The 8,874-nt window shown below is 35.0% G+C and overlaps 1 pseudogene across 1 annotated transcript in view; it reads right to left on the bottom strand.

The window, feature by feature from the left end:
* Positions 1-5,635: 5,635 nt before the first annotated feature.
* The window catches only part of LOC308495058 (R-spondin-3-like), a 55,058-nt pseudogene continuing 51,819 nt past the window's right edge, over positions 5,636-8,874 (bottom strand). The window contains exon 3 of the transcript in view: positions 5,636-5,781. The product of the transcript in view is annotated as an R-spondin-3-like (transcript). The remainder of the gene's footprint in view (positions 5,782-8,874) is intronic.

The raw sequence follows: 8,874 nt of genomic DNA, 5'->3' as shown, positions 1-8,874 counted from the left end.
TTAATGAGGGGTACTAAAGGAATATAACATAGGGTTTCTACTTTCAAACCTGTATAATATAGGTACATGACAAAACCACACCTATGAAGCTTTAAGGGGGAACCATGCCAGAGACATCTTTGTCTTTTTGTTGCCAAATGGTGGGGATGACATTTAATTGGTATTCACTGTTTGTAGAGGAAATTAATATATTTCATATAAATACGAGGTTGGAAAATTAAGTTCACAAAATTGTGACAGCAATATGGCTAACTCTTTTTGATATCAGAGGGATTATTCATTATGAATTTGTACCAACTTGACAGCTAACCAAGTTTACTATTTGGAAGTGCTGAAAAGGCTGTGTGAAAAAGTTAGATGAAAAAGTTGGCAAACTTTTTGCCAACAATTCATGGCTCTTGGATCACGACAATGCACCAGCTCACACAGCACTATCTGTGAGCGAGTTTTTAGCTAGTAAACAAATAGCTGTATTGGAACACCTTCCCTACTCACGTGATCTAGCCCTCAATGGCTTCTTTCTTTACCTGAAGATAAAGGGAACATTGGAAGGACATTTTAATGACATTCAGGACACTAAGGTTAATATGACAACAGCTCTGATGGCCATTCCAGAAAAAGAGTTCTGAAATTGCTTTGAAGGTGGACTAGGTACTGGCATCGATGCATAGCTTCCCAAGAGGAGTACTTTGAAGGTGACTAGTGATATTCAGCAATGAGATATGTAGCACTTTTTCTAGGATGAGTTCACAAACTTCATTGTTAGACTTCATAGTAAACATAATAGAAGTTTAGCAAAAGGAGAACTAACTTTGGGTTGCAATAGTCAGAAAAACCTTCAGGGAGGAGGGATTTGAGTTAACCTTTGAGGAAAATTGTAAGTATAAAAGACATATGAAAGAAGGGGATAAGTATAAAAGAAGAGGCAGATAGTCTAGGAGGAGAAAACATGCAAAAAGTATGCATAAGATAATTATGAATATCATGGATGTTTGGTATGCAGGAGGTTGACTGGCTGGAACAGAAGTTATTTTGGGGAACAGTCAAAAAGACATTAATGAATGCCAACTATAATTTTATGTGTATAATGTGATGGCTCGGTGTGAGGTCGGGGTGGTGGTGGATGGGGGGAGGGGAGTTCACGGTGTGAGGGATGTAAAAATAAAATAAAATAAAATAAAACTATAAAAAAAAAGACCTCCTGAAGTCAGATTGTAGAAAACCTATAATAGTGCTCAATTGAGTTGTATCTTGAGAGCCGCTGGCGGCCATTTGTGACTTTTGAATAAGCAGATGATCTAATAAAACCGGTATCACAGGACATCAGAAAAAGGGAATCTCCTATACATTGAGACTTTATAATGATTTTCTTCTACTAAGAAAGAATTTTAGTCTAGACCAGTTCTACTTACCTGCAGGAAAAAATACTGCTGTCATGGAACACTTATCTTTCATAACTGCCAGTACATTTAAAAAATTACATTGTTAAGTAGGGGATTACTGCAAGGTATCATATTTGTACTCTTACAAAGTAGACCATCTCCAGTGTATAAATGTGGCCAAGTGTCTTTTGGGTTCAGCAGAATACATGTGCATATTTATAAATAAGACAATATACAGCAACAAGTTACTAAATTGGTAGCTTTTTTGTTTGGTTATCATTCATGCTGACGGCCAAGAAACTTCTCTTTAAATACTTAGGTCGGTTGTTAAAAAGATTAGTGTTCTCATCATGTTTTTTTTTTTTTTTAAACCTGATCTAGGTGCACACAATTGAAGATGAGAACATGGAAAATTACTAAATTATCTGACACTGGAGAGATATTACAAGGAAATTCTGATTTTTCACTGCAAAATATTGCCAATTATAGAAGCTGTCAATTTAACAATAGGCTTATTCACTATGGTGTTTGATTAATGTGAAATTATTCAGTTGGCTACCTTGTAGTTGGTCTATTTTTGTGTCCAATTAGTATGCTAATAATGGTAATTATGTTCTATACTGCATGTCTCATCACCTAGAGGGTTTTTAAAATGATAAAATAATGAGAATAAACAAGCTGATGCTGACATTCAGTGGGCCATTCTAATTACTTACTGAGAGCACACTGGGGAATCAACATTCAACCAGAGAAAGTGATTCTTGCTTACTTTGTTAAAACTACTCATTCCAAAGAGCAGTAACAGTTTCCTTCTGTTCTCTTTATTACTGAGATATTTTATATCCCCACCCCATTTTTAAATTTTATATATCTATTTTTGGTATTTATTAAAAAGAAAATAATCAAAACATATTTATCTTTTGTAACTAGTGTTTGTAGAAAGAGGTCAGAAAACACAGAATGGAAAATTGCTCAATTGTGCACCTTTACACTCAATAAATACCATTTATTTTTTTCTCTTCACTGTCTATAAAAGAACAAAATGAAAATTAAACAAAATAAATTCCCTTTACTGGCAACTCTACTTGTACTTGGGGGAGTACTATGAGACATGGTGATGTTTTCTAAGTCCTCAGTAAGATAACCAAATACAGGTTGTCTAACTGCAGGAGGGATACCTTCTCAAAATCATAAAACAAAAACCTGCTTTTGTTTGGTTAATAATCCAATATTTTCAGATAGCCAGATGATCTGTATTGGAATGTGAGCATGGAGTTGATATTGATCAAGTTATTGTGATAATTATAATTGCATCATTATAAAATGTATTTTATAATTCAAATTATAATATATAAAATTTAAATTGATAACTGATACCTTTCTGGCTTTCAGTAAAGATATGAAGTGGGCTGTGGAATTTATACTCCAAATCATGTAAAGCTACACTTCAGTTTTGGAAATTCACAAAATAAATAAAAACATTGTACAATCTCTTTCAAACTGCATTTAAGATAGTAAAGCAGAGAGAATTCCATTCCTTGGAATCTTCATGGTGAAGTAGAAAAAGTGCTGGTCTGAGCTTCTAATCCCATAATCATCTGATGAGAAATTGTAATATGAAACAGGTTAGTTGTATTCTCTGATATTTATTTATTTCAACCACAGAATAAAAGGGTAGAATTAAACAAGAGTTTCTCAGTTTGAGTTCTGTGGGTCTATTATATCCCACGTAATATTAACACTTTTGCATAAAGAAAAGTTTCTGTGGTCAAATACATTTTGGAAATGTTGTTGTAAACAAAGTAAACATATTTATTTATTGCAGGAATTCTCAGAGTAGTTAATGTACTAATATATTTTATGAATGTTTAATTAGTATGATTGTAATATGTAGCATGTCTCAATTTGATCATTAAAACACACTTATTTATCAAATATCTATTAATATATCATAGGGCACTAGCATTTTTCAAAATATAGTTTGGAAAATATTAGACTAATCTTTTAAGCTCCTTCCAAGTTCTCCTATTTTTTTCACTAGACCATAAGTTTCATTAGAGTAAGAAGAATACTGCTCTTGTGCTGCTACTGGCTAGGTGTTTGTACCAGGCATAGTATTTTCACAAAGAATATGCATAATAAATATATGCTAATGAATGAAAAAAAGAATTAATGAATGAACAAAGATATACATGCCTAAATACATTATTTGTTTTATAAAAGTTCAGCACATAATGTGGAGGAAATAATTTGAGGGTCATGCTACCATCTGGTTGTAGATTGCCATTCCTCATAATACTTGTTCCAATGCCTACCCTTTGGTCTATAGTGAAAGAGAAATAACAAGTTCTTCTTATCATTTTAAATTTCATTCCTTGTTGACGAGATAGGAACAATACAGTTACTACTTATTGAGTAACAACAAAATGTTTGGCACTGTGAAAATTACTTTGCCTATATTAACCAATTGAATAATTTTACGTGGAATGTATTATTTCCTCTCTTTTACAGAGAGGTAAGTAAAGGCCCCACAGTAATTGGCAGTTATAGAATTCAAATAAAGTCTGACTTCAGAATATGAGCTCTTAACTCTTATAGTATACCTCTCACTATTACACGTATGTCATTTGACTTGTGCAATGTCCCAGAATTTGTTATTGAACAAAATGTTTCATTATATTCTGGACTTAAGTGCATGCTAGTTAATCACTCAATAACATCCACAAATGACAAACCCAAAGTGCAAACTCTGCAGGCCCCAGACCCATGATAATGTGAAACCTCCTCCATAGGAACAGCCCCTGCATAACACCTGCTCCACTGTAGTCATTGCCAGTCCTTACAAATAATCACCATGAAGGGCAATCCCTCTCATTGACATTCCCACAGCAATCAAAGCTGAACTACAACAGGAGGGCACACACAACACACATAAGAGACACATTTGGAGCACCTGGGTCAGGGAGACTATGCCAATGGGCCCCACAGGACTCCTACTACATAAGGCCACTATAGTAAGACCAGAAGACATAGCAGCTCTAATTAAGACATAGAAACAATACAAGGAGGCAGCCAAAATTGGGAGACAAAGAAGCATGTCCCAAATGAAAGAACAGAACAAATCTCCAGAAAGAGAAATAAACAAAATTGAGACAAGCAATCTACCAGATGCAGAGTTCAAAATGTGGGTTATAAGGATGCCCAATAATCTCAGAGAGAACTTCAAGAAAGACGTAAAAAACATAAACATAGAGATAGAAAACATAGAAAAGATTCAGTCTGGAATAAAGAATAAAATAACTGAAATGAAGACTACATTAGAGGGAATCAAGAGTAGATTAGATGAAGCAGAGGATTTAGAAGATAAGGTAACAGAAAACACCCAATTGGAACAGCAAAAAGAAAAAAAAAAGATTTCAAATAATTGAGGATAGTGTAAGGGGCCTCAGGGACAATATCAACATACCAACATTTGCATCATAGAAGAACCAGAAGGAGAAGAGAGAGCAAGGAATTGAAAACCAATTTCAGCAATATGTCACAGAAATGGCAATGTAAGGAGTTATTCTTGAAATCTCCCCTGTACTTTACAACAAATTGAACAGCTATAATTCAACAAAGGATAACTTAAGCAACACACAAGGACATCTGCAAAATCTGTGCAGTGAATTACCTGAAAATGGGCAAATCAGGTGAGCAGGGTGAGGAGTGAAGGGGAAATTGCAGAGATGCTGGCCACTGGCCAGAGGACACAGTCCAGAGCTCACTGTGGTCTGCAGAGAGGGAAGAATTCAGGATGTTGGTACACTCCCTGTGGCCCACAGTTGTACCTAAGGGATCAGCATATAATACAGCTGAACTCACTCTTTGGGGTGGAGACCTTGGTTGAGAAATGTGGTTTAAGCCCTCACTACCAAGCAGAAAACAGAAACAAAGGCACGGAGCCTGGCCAACTACCCTTAACAAGAGACTTCCCCACCACTCCCAGTGTTAGAAGTAGGCTTCAGAAGAAACAATAACGGTGTCAGATTAAATAACATAATTTCTACAGCCCTAAGAACTGCAATGACATTCCCACAGCCAAAGATGAACAGCACATGACTAATTCCAGTGATAGGGAAAGAGCTGTAGGGTTGAGACAGCTGTGGGCAGGTAATCGCCATTGCTCACAGCTGACTGTCACAGCCAACCACAACTCCACCTTTCTGTGTAGATCCCTGTGGGGGCAACCAGAGCTGCTGGGCCACACATGATCAAGTTGCAGCGGCAGTATTGGATTTCAGAAGCTCATGACTCTGAAGTCCTCCATATTTTCCCATGGAGGTGGGGACCTGAGACCCAGGTGAATGGCTCACAGAGGAGAAGGCCATGTACAGGAAACCCAGTATCATGTGAGAAGCTGGAATAGCACAACAGAAAACAAAATGTTACAGTGTGAGAGCAAATAAAATGATGCAGCAGAAGAGAAAATAAAATATTCCATCAACACCTACTGGAAAGCAAAAGAAAGACCTCTTCATATCAATCTGCTTCAGAATCCACTCCTGTAGATGCCCAGGAAAAGAAATAATTATTCAGTAATTGCCATGAATAACCAAGGTAACAAGGTTGCTCAGAAAGAAAAACATTCTAGAAAATGAACATAAACACATGGAAACATGAGACTTAAATAACAGATAATTCAAGATTGCTGTTCTGAAAAATCTCAAAAAAGTGGAAGAAAACACAGATAGACAGTTTAATGAACTCAGAAACACAATCAAAGAACAAAATGAATATTTTACCAAAGAGATTAAAACTTTAAAAAGAACCAAATAGAAATTTTGGAGATGAAACACTGAATAACAGAAATGAAGAATGAAATAGCCAGAGTAGGAAATAGAGCTGAGCAGATGGAGGGAAGAATCAGTGACATCAAAGACAAAAAACTGGAAAAGACGGAAGAAGAGAGACTTGAGAGTTAAAAGAATAAATGAAAAGTTAAATGAAAGAATTCTACACGAACTTTGTGACCTCAACAGAAAGAGCAATATAAGAATAATGGGCAACTAGAAGGAGAAGAGAGGGAGAAGGGAACAGAGAGTATAGTCAAATGAAGAGTCAACAAGATTTCCCAAACTTGTGGAAAGAAGGGGATCTTTGAATCCAAGAAGCAAATGGAACTCCTAATTACTTCAATCCCAGCAGGCATTCTCCAAGGCACATTGTATTGAAGGTGTCAAAAATTAATGGCAAAGAAAGAATCCTCAAGGCTGCCAGGGAAAAGAAGACAGTAACATACAAAGGAAAGCCCATTGGATTATCATCAAATTTTTCAGCAGAAACTCTACAAGCAGTAGGGAGTGGATGAAAATATTCAAACTACTGAAAGAGTAATTATGAGCCAAGTATAAATACCCAGCAAACATATCCTTTAGATATAAAGGAGGAATAAAGATTTTTCCAGACTTACAGAAGCTGAGGAAATATTTCAGCACACTACTTGTACTATAAGAAAAACTGAAGGAGGTTATTTGACCTGAAACAAAAAAAGCAAAAAAAATATGAAACCATTAGTAGTATTATGAAGAGACAGAAGGAGAAAATGGTAACACCTACACCAAATAGGACACTATACATTTAAATATAATATACAGGGTAAAGAAGGGGAAAAAAAAAAACACTTAAAAAAAGAGGAAAAAGACAACTTGCTACTATAGTGCAGAAATCAACTCACAGCATAAGTAGGGATAATTTGTGACAACAAAAACATAAAAGGGGAGAGAGTAAAGTTCTCAACAGGCACAAGGGAATCAAGAAAAGAAGCATGCTATAGAAAACAGAATACTTGAAATATCAAAATTTCTTCTACGTAAACTTAATGGTAACCACTCAAAAAAAAAAGAACTGAAATATATACAATAAAGAAGAATACAGGGAAATATCATTGAAATAATAGACAGCAAAAAAGGGCAAACAAACAATGTAGACACCATCCTACAAGAAAATCAGAGATAGAATGATAGAAAATCCTCATATATCAATAATCACCCTAAATGTAAATGGATTGAATTCACCAATAAAGACGTACACAGTAGCAGATTGGAATAATAAACTAAAATGAATCATATGCTGCCTCCAAGAGACACATTTCGGCTACAAGGACAAATACAGACTCAAAGTACAAGGGTAGAAACTGATACTCCAATCAAATGGTATTCAGAGAAAAGCAGGTGTACTCATACTGATATCAGGTGAAACAGACTTCAGGATAATGAAGGCAACAAGACACAAAAATAGACATTTCATAATGATAAAAGGCACTATACAACAAGAAGACATAACAGTGATCAATATTTATGCTCCCAAACAGGGAGCACCAAAATATATCAAGCAACTACTAACAGCACTAAAGGGAGAAATTGACCAAAATACAATTATAGAAGGGGACCTAAATACGTCATTGACAGCTACGGATAGATCATCAAAAAATAAAAATAAAATAAAGAAATGTAAGTCCTAAATGAAACATTAGATAAAATGGACATTTATAGAGCACTTCATCCTAGAACATCAGAGTATACATTCTTTTCTAGGGTACATGGAACCTAATGAAGGATAGATTATATATTAGGACATAAAATGAGCCTCAGTGAATTTAAGAAGACTGAAATCATACCAAGCATATTCTCTGATCACAAGGCATTGAAATTGGATTTCAACTGCAAAAACAAAGCAAGAAAAAACACAAATACGTGGAGGTTAAACAAAATATATTTAAGGAACGACTCGGTCCAGGAAGAAATAAGAGGAGACAGCAAAAGATACATAAAAACAAATGAGAATGAAAATACCTCCTACCAAAATTTTTGAGATGCAGAGAAAGTAGCTTTAAGAGGGAAATTTATCATTACAGGCCTATTTCAAGAAAGAAGAAAAATCCCAGATAAATAACCTAATGTTACACGTTAAAGAACTAGAGAAAGAAGAAATGAAACCTAAAGTTAGCAGAAGGAAGGAAATAATAAAAATCAGAGAACTAAACGAAATAGAGAAGAAGAAGACAATCAAAAAAATAATACGACAAAAAGCAGGTTCTTTGAAAAGATTAATAAAATTGAGAAACGCCTGGCTAGACTTTTTAAGATAAAAAGAGAAAAGACACAAATAAAAAATTTCAGAAATGAAAGAGAGGAAGTAACACGGATGCCAGAGAAATAGAAAGGATTATCCAAGATTACTATGAAGGAATATATGCTGCCACATTGAATTACCTAAAAGAAATGGACAATTTTCTAAAAACATATAGCCTTCCTAGGTTCTATCACGAAGAATTGGAAAACCTAAGTAGACTGATCACCAGTAAGAAAATTGAATCATTCAAACGAAACCTTCCCAAAAGCGAAAGTCCAGGACCAGATGGCTTCATTAGTGAATTCTACCAAACATTCAAAGAGCATCTAATACCTGCCCTACTCAAATTCTTCCAAAAATTTGAAGAAGAGATAATATT

The sequence above is a fragment of the Rhinolophus hipposideros genome, assembly GCF_964194185.1.
Source record: "Rhinolophus hipposideros genome assembly, chromosome: X".
NCBI lineage: Eukaryota > Metazoa > Chordata > Mammalia > Chiroptera > Rhinolophidae > Rhinolophus > Rhinolophus hipposideros.
This window is presented reverse-complemented; position numbering and strand designations above follow the sequence as displayed.